The sequence below is a fragment of the Phasianus colchicus genome, chromosome 1 (assembly GCF_987193195.1).
Source record: "Phasianus colchicus chromosome 1, bPhaCol1.hap1.1, whole genome shotgun sequence".
Lineage (NCBI taxonomy): Eukaryota > Metazoa > Chordata > Aves > Galliformes > Phasianidae > Phasianus > Phasianus colchicus.
In genome coordinates this window covers 128,157,744-128,172,173 of record NC_143436.1, presented here as the reverse complement: position 1 = coordinate 128,172,173, position 14,430 = coordinate 128,157,744, and the positions used below count along the sequence as shown (strand labels likewise).

General features: G+C 35.9%; 1 protein-coding gene across 6 annotated transcripts in view; it reads right to left on the bottom strand.

Moving 5' to 3' along the window:
• Positions 1 to 14,430, bottom strand: part of NLGN4X (neuroligin 4 X-linked) — a 167,665-nt gene that overhangs the window by 140,576 nt on the left and 12,659 nt on the right. For 3 of the 6 annotated variants that reach the window (XM_090126016.1, XM_031596129.2, XM_090126026.1), the window contains exon 2: positions 1,952 to 2,124. The exons of the other annotated variants lie outside the window; for them this stretch is intronic. The gene's annotated coding sequence lies outside the window, so the exon portion shown is untranslated. The remainder of the gene's footprint in view (positions 1 to 1,951; positions 2,125 to 14,430) is intronic. 6 annotated transcript variants of the gene reach the window in all.

Genomic DNA, 14,430 nt, shown 5'->3' with positions numbered 1-14,430 from the left:
TCACTATCTTGATCAATACAGACTAAAACCTTAAATGAAAAGTATGATTTCAAAACAAATGACAGTTGAAAGCGAGAACATAAAGTAATCTTACTATTCTTACTACTATTCTATATCAGGTTTTGTACTTAACTTTTGACCAAAATAAAGTGTAAATGAAATGCTACTGTCATATACTGCAATCTTAATCACACTGAATAATGCTACAGCCAAACCCCTCATGGTAAGTGTTATTCATTGGAACAGCTGCAAAAAATTCTCAATCCCGTGTAACTAAGATGATTACCTCTAGAAACTGGAAGTATGTACCTGTGGTTGGATATCTCAGTCTGGTTGGATATTCCAGTCTGAAAAGAACTAATTTAGGAACATGGATTCAAGTACAATTTTTTATGATTAAAAAATGTGTGAAACATTCCAACTAAACTGTGAAAGTGTCCATCTGGACACTTATCACACAGGAAACCTGGCAGCAGTATCCATTTTCATACACACCCTTTGAGGAATCATGTTGAAGCTTAGAGCGTTCTTTATTCCAAGCTATGAGAATGTCTTAAATCTACTCATATGACAGTGTCATTTTTATTGGAGATTTCACTGCTCATGTAGATTATGCCTCTTATTTATAACTTATCTCCCTAATAGGCAACTGCTCTTTAAAAGAGAACTGCAAATATTGCATTTCTTTTCTACCACTATGCTCTTGTGGAAGTATATACACACATGTCAGAAGACTAGTAGTCGAGTTGTAAGATAAAACATAGAAGTCTTCAATACATATTTTCTTTTTAAAGTGACATTCTTCTCTGTATTTGTAACAATTCTTACTTCAATCTTACTTTTTTTTTTTTTGGTCATCAGTCAGTGCAGAGACTGTAGGTAAATAAAATCTGATGGCACTATAATCATCCTAGTTTTAAAGTTAGTCAATTTAAGCTTAATCATTTGGTTCATTTCCTAGGATGATATTAACATTAACTGATTTTATAAGTAATGCAAGAAGCACAACTCAAAAAATAAACTCAACAACTAAAATTGATGTTCTGTCAGTATATTTTCAGTTATCTAACTAAATACTTGAGAAATAAAAGCTCTATCTCATGAAAAAAAAAAAAAAAGTGTTGTTTTTTTATGTAGGGCTTGCTTTTTTGTTTTTCTTTTTGACATGATTGCCCATTCTCTCTAGACATCCCCAAAACATCTGATAGCTCTTCACAATATCCAGTTACAAAATAGGATTATTTATTTGTTCTGTGATGCTCAGTTCTACTCATCATTATGGCTGGACTATGGTAACTCTTGTAGGAGCAGTTAGGTTCATAACATGACAAAATATAGCATTATAAATAGAGTCTTAGCAGCACTGAATTAATCTTTAAAATCATTACAATGTAATCATTACAATGATTACACATTTTAATCTATTTTATATATTAGTACGGAAAATAGGCATCCCAAATGGTAGAAGACCAGTCAAAGAATGTGGGCTTTCAGCAATGAATCAAACCATCCACTTTTTGCATATAATGGGGTAGTGTTGACTTACAGATATCTAAGCAATGAGCGATAGTAAATCACTGCTTTCACTTAAAACAAATGTAAGTATCAAGTAGTGAAAAGGCTATGAAATGGATCTTTTACCTTGCTAAATGTGCAGAAATTCTCTCTCTGACCAGAGAGAGAGAAATTCAGCCAACAAGAAAAACCTCCTGGAGGGAGCTGTTTTTTCAACATTAATGAATAGTAACACATCAGAAAAAGACAGGAAATCTCTCATCTACACAGTCTCCCTAAATGATAATATTCCCAGCTGTATTCCTTGTCTTCAAGCAGATCAGAAAGATATAGTAGAACTCATGCTGCTTTTTTCTTCCTTTCTCTCTAACATCATAATTTTCTCACGTTCTTCTGCTTCATCTCCTTCTTTAAATTGTTACACTTTTGAACATACCTGTGCCTCTGGTCTTGATTTCTGCCTGTCCCATAAGGATCTCCTTGTGGTAGTATACTCAAATAAAGCAGAAAAAGACTGACACTCCTCTGAAGTCAGAGGTGAAGGACTGAATCCTCAGCCACAAGCAACTAGAATATCCCACAGAACAGGTGGGTGGCTTCAGCGATAAGCTACAAGAAAAAGAAAGAATAGGAATATATGAATCTGTGCAAGATCTGCAAGATCAGGATAAACCCAAGCAGAGACCAGAGATGAACAGAGAGAGTAAGTAGAACAGCCTAACATACATGACAATCAGAGTCTGCTCTTCAGAGAAAAAAGGCTGCTACCAACCACAATACCACAGAAACTGAAAGGATGAGGCCATCACCACAGGATGCTTTCCAGAAAGGAAGAATGAAGCTCTTTATAAAGCACAATGTCACCTAGGAACAAGTGAGGTGAATTTGCAGAGGTACCTTTTTTCAAAATAAAACTGACATTTCTTGAAAAATCTTGTCTTCAAAAGTATTTAGGTACTAATCTTTTCTAATAAGACTGGAAAAATAAAAATACATTTCTTACGTGAATTACATTTGACTTGCCAAGAGCTACCTGCATCAAAATGAAGATATAATACATGATAAAACAGATTAAAAAATCCTAACCAGAAGAATAAGGTAAATGTCTGAGTACAATGTAATACATGTTTCATTACGAAATTTGAAGATTTTTGCAACATTAACAAATGAAAATCTCCCAGCTTAAAGGATGAGAATATCAGCTTAACATGGCAGTAGACAAGCCTATTAATTAATACTGCAGTTACAAAGAATAATGAAAGGAAACAGAAAAAAACACTGAGAGGCAGGAAAAAAAAAAAACCAGCAGAACAAAACAAAACAAAAACCCGAACCAACTCCCACTCTCCAATTAACAAATAGATAGATAGGTAGATAAATAAATAAATGAAATGCAGGCTGGAAATAATGATGCTAGACAGAGTCTGAATTCTAAAGCAAAAACAAAACAAAACAAAAAAAGAACACAAAACCAACAACAAGAATCAGCCTTCTGAAGAATTTGCAAACTGCTACTTCAAGTCAGGAAGAATCAAACTCATGAAGCCTGAGCTCAGGACAGTAATACACATAGCAGAATTGCCAATAATGCAAAAGAGTGTGATTTCTTATGCAGCTATGTTAAGAAATTCTGAATGGTATATGAAGTGACAAATCCCCTTTGAGGAACTCCAAGACAGAAAGTAGCAATGCCAGCAAAGAACATAAAATATTAAAAAAAAAAAAAAAAAAAAAAAAAAGACATAATAAAGGCTAAGTCTAAGGTCAAAGAGAAGGGAGAGTGCCAGTCCTGTGTCAAAAGAAAAGCTTGATCCCATGTCAAGGAGAAAAGAAAAGCCAAGCTTGAGATTAAGGAGGAGGAGGAAAAGGAGGACAAGATACAACTAAAGGAGAAAGACAGGAGAAAGGGAGGGGAAAAGAGAAATCTAGGGGAAAAAAAAGATTAAGGACAAGCCAAAAGTGGAAGGAATAGAATCCAAAAAGAGCTTCAAGATCATGCTGAGACATACTGAAAATTAAAGATCAGTTGAAACAGCAAGAGCTCCACATAATAACCCTCAAGCCTGTCAAGGTACAGCTTTCAGAGATAGTAGATAGAGAACCAGATGAACAGAAGACAGAATAATCCACCCATTGGCACAGAGTTCAAATCATCTATTCAGTCCTCACTTCAAGCATAGTTAAGTCTCCTTGGGCCTTTTAATATCATTTCTGTTTTCTGAAAGTAACAGCAAGAAATGTGCTGAAAGGCACTTAAACAGCTATTACAGTAAGGCTCTTGCTATGCTCAAAGTAATGTTGACTATTTGTGTCACTTCCAAGTTATTACTGGTAAAGCAATTACCCTTTATTAAATCATGTATGCCTCTCTGTGCATAAGCAAGCTCTGATAAATGTATCTGCCTTTCTCCCTTATGATTTTTTTTTTTTTTAAGAACCTAGGTAATTCACAAAGAAATTCTCTTCCTTCAAATGTTCATAGCTAGAAAGACTGTAATGAATGAAAATTCATTCAATTAAAATTTATACATGAAAATCTTCTCATAAATGATTTTTTTTTTTTTTTCACCCCTGCACAAATTTTCCTATGTATCAGAAATAATGATTTTCAATCATTGAACAGTATAGTTATAAGCAACAGAGCTATTTTTCCTTCTTGCTCCCAAAAACATGTAGTGTAAGGTAAGAGAAATTTAAACACAGCAAACAGACTGAATCCAGAACTCCAGCACCTGTTTTTTTTCCAATCTAGCTGCATAAATTTTCATTCCTATACTATCTAAACATTTTCTCAGCAAGCAGAGCATGCATAGTGAGGCCAACTAAGGAAAATTGAGGTACTCCAGTTCAATCTTGACAAGCTGGCTGCAGACTCTTAAGTGAGACACCACAGCCTATGCTTTCCAGAAAATGATACAAAGCAGAGTGTTGACTAGCAAAAATATCTCTAAAACTTCTAAGATTTCCTTAGCAAAAAACTGAGCTTTCAAAACGTTTACACTATGAAATTAAAATTTTATTAAACCAAATTATAGCATCCATCCTACCTATACTGCATGTTTCAAACAAATGTTTGAAGAAAATCTTTTGCCCTGTCATGTCCCCAAGCAAACCGTCAGCCCCTACCTACAGTCCCTTGACAGCCCTCCAAGCCCTGACACCTGTTTGCGGCCACCAGCTCCCAAGAGCCCTGTCCTGCCCCAACATGGACTCACCCACTGGCCCATCCCTGGTCCCCAGGGATGTGCTTGGTCCTGAGGCCAGTTCCCTCCCCACTGAGTCTGCTGGTGGGGCAGTGGGATGGAACAGGCTGCTAAGGCTCCTGAGCCCCCATGGGGAGCCTCTAGTGCTCCTGGCCTCCAGGTCTCAAAGAGCCACCAGCCTCTATGATGCTATGACACAATCAGATCCAATTCACAACTGCAAGTAAAATGATCACATATAAAAAAATATCAAATTTAACTAGACCCATGTTGTGAAACAAATGCAGAGCACATCCCTCTTAAGACAGACATCATTTCCCATAACAGAATGATCAAAATCTGCCAATCCTAAACCTTTGATACATTTTCCCCCAGCCAACTCCATGGAAACTATGTAGTTTAAACAAACAAACAAACAAACAAACAAAAAAATACAACTCAAACACTGTAGCAGAATGAATTCACACTATCAGTCAAGAATGGAAAAAGCTACTTAACACTGGGTTGTTTTATAGCATTCTTCTGTTACTGAAACTTTCTTTGCTTCTATACTCAAACTTAGTAAAATCTCCAGGATAAACCTAACACTGGATTACTTAGGCCAGTACTCCAACAGCTTCTCAAAATTACAGACTCCACAGCAACATGAGTTTTACTGTTGTCTCCATCTCTTCCCAAGAAAGGTCTTCACTTTATTATGTATTGTAATAATGTATCTTCGGTACTTTTGACATGACTGAGCCACCTCCTTAGCACCTCTTTCTGTAACAGAAGTATTACCTCTCACTTGGTATATCTGATACATTTCTTATATTGTGAAAGTGTTCTTATCCGCATTTCTTTAGAACAGCTGTTGTTAACCATGCCTCTCTAGTGTACCATTTGTGGCTTTGGATTTAGTCACTTAGGGAACCATCTTCTGCATTCAAAACCTTGGTTTGTTTTTTGTTTGTTTATTTGTTTGTTTGTTTGTTTTTAAGTGCATCAGCTGATGAAATGAGTGGTATTAATTTTCTTTGCAACCCTTGAGATTACCTAACTGAGATTATAACACAAGATTGTATATTAAAAACAAGGAATCAAAAATGAAATACAATAAAAATTGCTTTCCAAGTCCAAGTGTTCCCATTGATTTTGAAAGGTTATTTCCTGCTTTATATATAACATAGTAAATAGAAAACCTTTGTGGAGGGTTAGCTCTGGCCAGCAGCCAATTTCCCACTCATCTGCTCACTCATTCCCCTTCTTCACTGAGAGAGAGAGAAAATAGGATGAAAAAACTTGTGGATTGAAATAAAGACAGGGAGATTGATTACCAATTACCATCACAGGCAAAACAGATTCAATTTGTGGGAAATTAACTGGGATGGGTGTTTGGTTGTCAGCCAAAGCTAATCCACCACAGTCCTATAACCATATTTGGTTCAGACTGTACAGGGATAATGGACTATCCAAGATTAAATGCAGAAGAGTATCAAGGCTTTTGCCTTTAAAGTACTATTAATTTTCATATGTTATTTAACAATTCTGTAAACTTCCACCTAAAATGTATGCATTATTATTCCATTACTCTTGGTATCCTGCAAGTTATAAGCATAGCCATATAGACTGATATTTTGCAAATATGAGCAAGAATTTAGTCATGAAATCTTAAGCAAACTATAGAGATAAGTGAGACACAGCATAATACAGTATTAAAATTAGCTGGTTGAAGTAAAGGAACACTGGCATGACTTCAGAAGCTGCTTCTAAATGCAGGTAAGTCCTATTCAACATTTAATGATGGCTTAGAGCAGAAACAGCATTTACCATTGACTTTCAGCTGAAGATTACTAAACCCACACATCTGGGTGAGAAAGCAATGCCAACATGCATCCTCAGATATTTCACTGCAAATCAGTTGCCTTAATTCAGGACATCTACAGTAACCGTTTAAATTAATGACATTTTGAAGCAGACAGTCACTTTTCATTCCACAAATTCAGCTTGGAGCCAAGGTGATGAAGAAAGAATGATAACATCTACATAAACAGATGAAAATGAATTTGCAAAACTGCAAGAAATATATAGAGGTGGTCATCACTATATCACAGCCTTTGACATAATTCCCTATCATTTACTTTGACATTTTCCCTCCTCTATCCCATGCCCCTTCTTCAAAAGGTATTTAAAAATTTATTTGTTCTAAGTAGTTTTTACTGGAGTAGGGATTACCACCATAAGATAAGGGTTGACATAAACACATCCTTCACAGTCCTACATAAAAACCAGCAGGTAAGTTACATAAAGCTGTTTAGACTGGTTGAGACTTAGCATTGATAGCATGCTATAAAATGTAATACATGTGGTTCCATTTGCCTTTTTTTAAATAGCTTTTCTATTTGTTGAGAGGAAGCAACTAAAATCCACATCATTTAGACAATAGGGAATGCGCTTTTTCACTCTTCTTTTTCTCAAAATGATTTATGGAAAAGAATGAACAATGTTATCACAAAGACAGCTTAAGAGAGTGTTGGGAGAGAAGAGCACAACAAACTCAAAATACAAAAGCAATCCAAAAGGATCATCTTGGAAGAATTTTAAAAAGGCCACTGTGGCAGACAGCATTCAAGTATTGATTAAATAGATTCATCTAGATATTCTTTCTTAATCCAAAATTTACCTGATGGAGCAGATAATCCTGGAAATCATTTCCAGCACATGGAGGACAAGAAGACAGTCATGATCAGACAGCATAGACTCATGCATAAGTCATAATTGACCAATATGATAAACTTCTGTGATGAAAGGACTGGCTTGGTATTCAAGGGAAGAGCAATGGATATTGTCTACTTCAATAAAGTTTCCAGAACTGTCTCCTATATGACCTTTTCAGAGAAACTGATGAAGTATGGGCTGGATACGCAGACAATGAAATGGATGGAAATCTGGATGAATGTCTAAACCAGTAAGACTGGTGCTGGCACACAATCTTCCAGAAGACAGTAACTAGCATTGTATCCCAAGGGTCAGTACTAGGTCTAATCTTGTTCAACGTCATCATTAATGACCTGGATGATGGGTCAGTGTGTACCCTCAACAGATTTCATGACACAAAGCTGGGAGGAGCGTCTAATATAGCAGAGGATTGTGCTGATATCCAGAAGGATGTCAGTGGGCTAAAGAAATTAGCCATCAGGAACCTCATTAAGTTCAAAAAGGTTAGTGCAGAGTTCTGTACCTGGGGAGGAAATACCCCAGACATCAACACATGCTGAGTGCTGAATGGCTAGAAACAAGCTTTACAAAAAAAAACCTGTGGCAGTGAATAAGTGGACAAGGAGAAAAGGGATCTTGTCTTGACTGGAATATGACAAATCTCTTTCTCTGATCTCTAGGAGCAAATAAAGAAGGAGCAGACGAGATGAAATTTTCTGTCACTGGGAACAGACCTGCAGTGCAGCCTCCGTCAGATAGGCCATTCTATATAAAGATGAATGTGCATATTTACCTTATGTTTGATTGAACATAAGGATTGAACACCCTCAGACTGTAGAACTGAAGACCCCATCATCTGATCCTAGGATAGATTTATATCTATCTAATTCTTTCTCCATTTCTTCATTTTCCTATCTACCTCCCTATTTCTTTCTGTACTCTATTCCAAGATTGTACCAATTAGATACACCAATCCTTAAGTATGATTCTCACTATTACTGAATTTGCCCAGTTTTGCTGTTTAGCGTGGTTTTTACTGCTATCATATTTGTCAAATTTGTGATTTCATGTATCTCTTATTATTGTAGAATACTGAGGAAAAAGTAAAGTAAACTGAATAAATTATTTGATTGTTTAACCTTATGACAGATCCTGAGTCATTAAAGTAACTAAGTCACAGTGGCCTCATCACTGCATGACTCTGCAGATCTGAGAAATCCCTCACTAAAGGAAAAAGGGCACACGTCCCTCACAGCCTACCAAGTGGGACAAGACACTAAACTGGCATTATGGACCAGATTTGAAATCAAATTAGGTTTCCACACAATCACTTTTATATAGTGTAGTTGGTCAGAGACCACCTTTGAGCTGGCAACTTTCTCATGTTTGTGTGGTTCAGTGTTTTAGAAGATTCAGGAATCTTTGAGTGCTTCAACCTTATTTCCACTTGTCCCTACACATGCAGTACTGAAGAGGAAAAAAGCATAAAACAAATGGGATATGTGACTGTTTTTGTGAAATGAATGTAACACTCTAGTTTGATGACAGTGGTTGCAGCTCTTAGTGAGCTGTCAAGGTGTTCATTGAAGAGTTTTGATGAAATTTTACTCTTTCTGTACTTCATCCTTGACAATTATTCTCAAGTGTATGTACTACCAAAATGCAATGACATGAATAACTTGTGGTTATGAAGTGAAGGATATATTTCACTAGTAAGGGAGGGATTATGGAAGTCTGGTAAAGAAACATGATCAGATTTTTGAATTGGATATCTGATTGCAACTCTGTACGTTCCATTTGAAAATTTACAGGTCATGTATTTATATCAACTGAAAATGGTGTCACAGACATAAGTTGACAAATTTTTTTTGCAATCTTAAAACCTGTTCTCAAACTCCTTTATCATATCAGAGAACGGCTGCACATTCTTCACTGCTCAGAGCACTGTGTTCAGCCAATGTATCAAAATGCATACAAATTATTTGCCATCACTTGAGTCAGCACTGCACAGCACTGCCCTCCCTGTGCCCTGGTTTCACTCTACACAGTATTAATAGTGCACTGACAGTTTGGGTGTTGCTGAGTGATGGGTGCATGCCTGGGGCCACTCCATGACGAAGAGATGGCAGGGATAAAAGGCAGGCTGCATTGCAAGCTAGACAGCACTGCATACAGCCCCTGTATGGACATGCCTGCTAATCAGAGCCCCTACCCCACCACAGAGCCTGGGTTGTTTAAGTGTTTTGAGACTAGTACCTACAAATTCCACAAGATTCTGTCAGAAGGGTGGACTATTCCATGGATAAGGAACTGTCTGGATAGGACCAGTGCACTTTAACCACTTTCAATCAACAATCTACACAGTGGGACTGAGTACACTTTCAGAAAGTCTGCTGATGACATCAAACTGAGTGATGCAGTTGATATGATAGAAGGAAGGGATGACACTGAACAGACCTTGACAGGCTTGGTAACAGAACCTATAAGAATCTAATGAGGTTCAACATGTCCAAGGGCAAGGTGTTGTACTCGGGTCAGGGCAATCCCAGTTATGTATGCAGAGTGGGAGAAGAACTCACTGAGAGCAGCCCTGCAAAGAAGGACTGGCTTGCTCATTGCTGTCAATGCCTGCAATAAGTCATATATTATGTTGTTGATTACAGGTTATAACCAAAACAAATTTATGATTGTCCTGGGTCCAGTATCCCCACCCTCTTTACAATTATCTGTCTTCCCTGCCCAACTGTTACTTGGAAGAACAGAGATATTCAAGACTAAGTTATGAATACGTTGACCTTTTATTACTTTAGTTCCAAAAGTCGAAGAAAGACCAGAGTTGCCTTAAGTGATTGATCTAAAGGCCTCTGAAATCGATAAAATTTCTTACAAGATCAGCAGAAGATCTAAGTATCCATATCTCATAACTGCTGGCTCAAATGAGGCTGTAGCCTTGTACTGACCACATGATTTTGGGAGGAAATTCTGACAGGACATAGGTAAATGTACAAAGTGGTTGTTGCTACTGAAAAATTACAGTTTGTACCTAAGAACATAGCTTTGACAATAATAACTAATAAAAATTTTCAAATATAATATTAAAGATAAACATATTTTAGAAGTGTCTCACAGAGAAGCAAAACATAAGACATATTTTACCTCAAGAAGCTGTGAGAATTAACGATAAACCCTATGAGTTATATAGAGAAACCATGAGAACTCTGAACAAGCTGGTATTTCACATATTATATTGTAGTACTTTGCAAAGACAATACTTCAGGTCACAGAAGCTGAATGTCAGAGGACTTTCTGTTAGATCAAAGTGCTCAATACCCACAGGGCTGAACAGTAGTAATTATGTAGTGCTGGTAAGTATACTGAGTCTAGTTATGTATATGAGTATATGAGTCTACTCTAGTAAACATATACACGCAATCAATATTAATATGAAGCTTAATAATAAAGTGAGTTTACATCAGACAGCTAAACGGCCTGATTTCAAAAACTCTGAAAATCGAATACAGTACTGGTATCAAACCGCAGCAGCAATAAAACCCTTGTATTTTTCAATCACTGAAAACCATGAATGCTATGTGTTATGCTTCAAAATTAACTGCTTACTTATGGAAAGCTCTTTCACTATAGTTAAGTATGTCAACAAAGATATTCTGCATGCAGTTAACCATTTAAAGTTTTTAAAAATACTGTGGATATTCCATTAATATATAATCTACATTACAAACAGAAAAGCACTCCAGTTTGCAGTACTTATTTTATTCTATTAATCTACTTAAGGTGCAATTGAGACCCACATATAAAAAAGTGGCAAATGTCTTTGCAATCATTAGCTGATAATAATTCAATAACAAATCCTGCTCAGTATAGCATGGGATGTAAAGGGGAAATATTTTTTGTTATTCCTGGTAATGTTTCTGTTAATGCTGCTCCTAACTGCATTATTTTGGGAAAGGCCTAATATTTTTTTGCGAATGTTCTCTGAAGTTGCAAGTGAAGTTTAGATACTGAAAAAAAAAACTATATCTAGAGAGAACACAGATCTTCTTCCTTTGAATGAGATTCTTGTTATGTAACCACTTTCAAACATGCAAATACAAATTGTCGCTATCTAATTATCTATGCACAAAGAAATTCTGCTTACTGTTTCACTCAAAAACCTAACTAGAATGTATGCCCACAAAAACAAACCTCCCTAGCCAGCATTCAAATGACAGATGTTCGCAGAAAATGAACCACCACAGACAGTTGCTTTTTTTTTTTCTTCAGAATTTCAGTTTGTATTTATTTCAAATTTATTTTTTAAAAATCACTGCTTTCATGAAAACAAAGGAAAAAAAAAAAAACAAACCAACAACCCACAACACTATTCATAAAAGCAATTGAAGATTATCACGTAGACACATTCAATATTTTGTTTGGTAATAAAACACTAAACAAAAAAGTTCTGAAGTATATATATGATCTTGTTTATAATTTGAAGAGTTTTTGTTTGAAAAATAATTTTCTAGTGTGTTTAAATTTAAAAAAATACATATAACTAAATGTCTTTAGACCTTTTCATGTGAGAAATATTAATTGTTCTCACCAAATTTAGAGACCTGTGTTGCAAAAGCACTATTTTAGCTACAATTGATTGGTACTGTTTGCAAAAATTTAAAACAGAATGGAAGTATTTATCATCAATTAGAGTTATAGAATTGAAATATTCATGCTCAACTATGATTATATATAATGAAGTTTGTCTTCTGCTTCCAAAATTTCTTACTGCAATTAATACATAATACTAAAAGAAGTTTGGGGTTTAAAACATTCAGGATTGCCTCAAAATGGAAAGTACTGGCTTTGTTATTGCTTTTGAAAGATCAAACTTTGTGCCTGAAGTGTAATGTATTTAAACAGGAAACTCACATGGTTATTTTCCTTCTGATATTTCCAGCAACTCTACTATGAACTTAGTCCTTCAAGTGTTCAACACTGCATTTAGCCATTTCCAAAATACACAGTCACTTCCACTGTTTTCTGTTTAGCAAAAATTGTAAATGACTAAGAGGTGAAAGTTGAAGTTCTTAAGCCTCAGCCATCATAAAACATAAACACCGTAACTATTTCCAAAAGATGCTATTAAAAAAAATAATAATAAAATCATCTTTAAAATTCAGAATAATAGAAGACACTATGCGAAATCATATTTTCAGCAGTATGTCTCACAAAGAATGCACTGGTAGATAACAAACACATCAAAAACTTTTACTGTATCCAACATAACTAAGTAGATTGTATCTTTCACGTGCAACTAAAACCACTGAATGAAAAATTTAGATAGAAGAATTAGGCTTCTTGATACCACTAACAATACACATCACAGTGTGTGAAAGTCATGCTAGCCACCAAAAGTTCAAAAGGACCAATAGCCTGATCATACAAGCCTCTAATGTGAAGCAACAATCTTACATTAAGGATAGACCCCGGCCTATCAGTGGTGCTCAAGCATATTATCATCCAGAAATCCCACACCTTCATAAGGAAAATTGTGTTTGAAAATGACACAGATGGTCAAATACCAAAAACTATTGCCATGAAAACAGTAGTCTACTATGTTAAAAGGAGACTTGTAATTTTACATAAACAGAAATAATGATATAGAAAGAATGTAAGGTGTTTCTGCCACAACCGTAATACCAGAAATAACATGAGTATCTCAGGCAAGGCCTTAGAGAAGCTATGCCAACCACATATAATCTTTTAAACAATGCCAATGGTCCACAGAATAGAATTCATCTTAACAAAGCATTACTTATAAACATTGATAACAAGTGTTCTTTCTTGTTCTCTTCTCCAAAAAATCTGCATTGAGAGTCTAAGACTAGCTAGTTTCAACACAGCTGTCTACAGCTTTGAAAGGAGACCTCTGTGGTAGGGGAGATGAAGCACTCCATACGGAGAACCAAGCAAGATCTTTCTGTAAACATTTTAGAAGAATATTACTGAATATACTCTTAATGATCCTACTGGGGGTTTAATCTGCTGAGTAGTATCTATTCTGGAGGAAGGATAACAACTATTAGACTTAATATATGGACCTAAAAATATATTTCTTCCTAGCTCTCCTAGTTTGTGCAATATATTCAGTATGTATTTCATGGAAGTTAAGACACTCTTATTACTTCGGAGATACTAAACACTTATACAGTTCACAATGGGAAATGCTGTGAAAGCCCTGCTGGAATCTTTCATCCACTATTAATCACTGAGCGAGGCATACGGTAAAAGAAATTGCTGGGGAGAGGACGTTTTTTTAAAAATTTGGTTGGTTGGTGGATTTTTTATTTTTTTATTTTTTTATTTTTTTTGTCTTCATGACAGAAAAGTTCACTATCTATACAACAGTCATTTCTCAGCTTCCTCGGTTCCTAACTGCCAACCTCTAATAGTAAGTAGTCTGATGTGTCCAGACATGGGACAACCCATCTCATGATCTGAGAGTAGTTACTTGGACTGTTAAGAAACATCTACTTTCCTTCAACGTATAGCCTTTTCTTGAAAAGAAACAAAAACCAGGCTTAAAGATGTGAGAGGAAAAATAAAATAAAAAAAAAAAAATCAACCATCAAACAAACGAACAAAAAAATCTCTGCTACCACTGGGCTTAGTTTGGGACACTGATTCAGATGGTCTCCAGCTCCAGAAATTCTGTAGGCATTGCTGTTTTTTGCCATTATAAAAGCCAAGAGCATCAAGGATAACTGTACTCCCTGCTGTGCTACCTTAGTATCTTAACGAATTTAGCCATCTGAACCTACAACATCATTCCTCAAAGTACAGCCTTCGGAACAGAGCATTTCTGGGAATAGTACCAAGATCTGACAGCAATCCCTGTATGTGTTGTTACTGCCTGTGGCTAAATTCTGTATTTTGGAATACCTTGAGGCGTTGGGCAATGTGGGTATTGGGCAATTCTGTGATGATTTAAAAAATCAGAGTGCATATAAATGCTAAATAT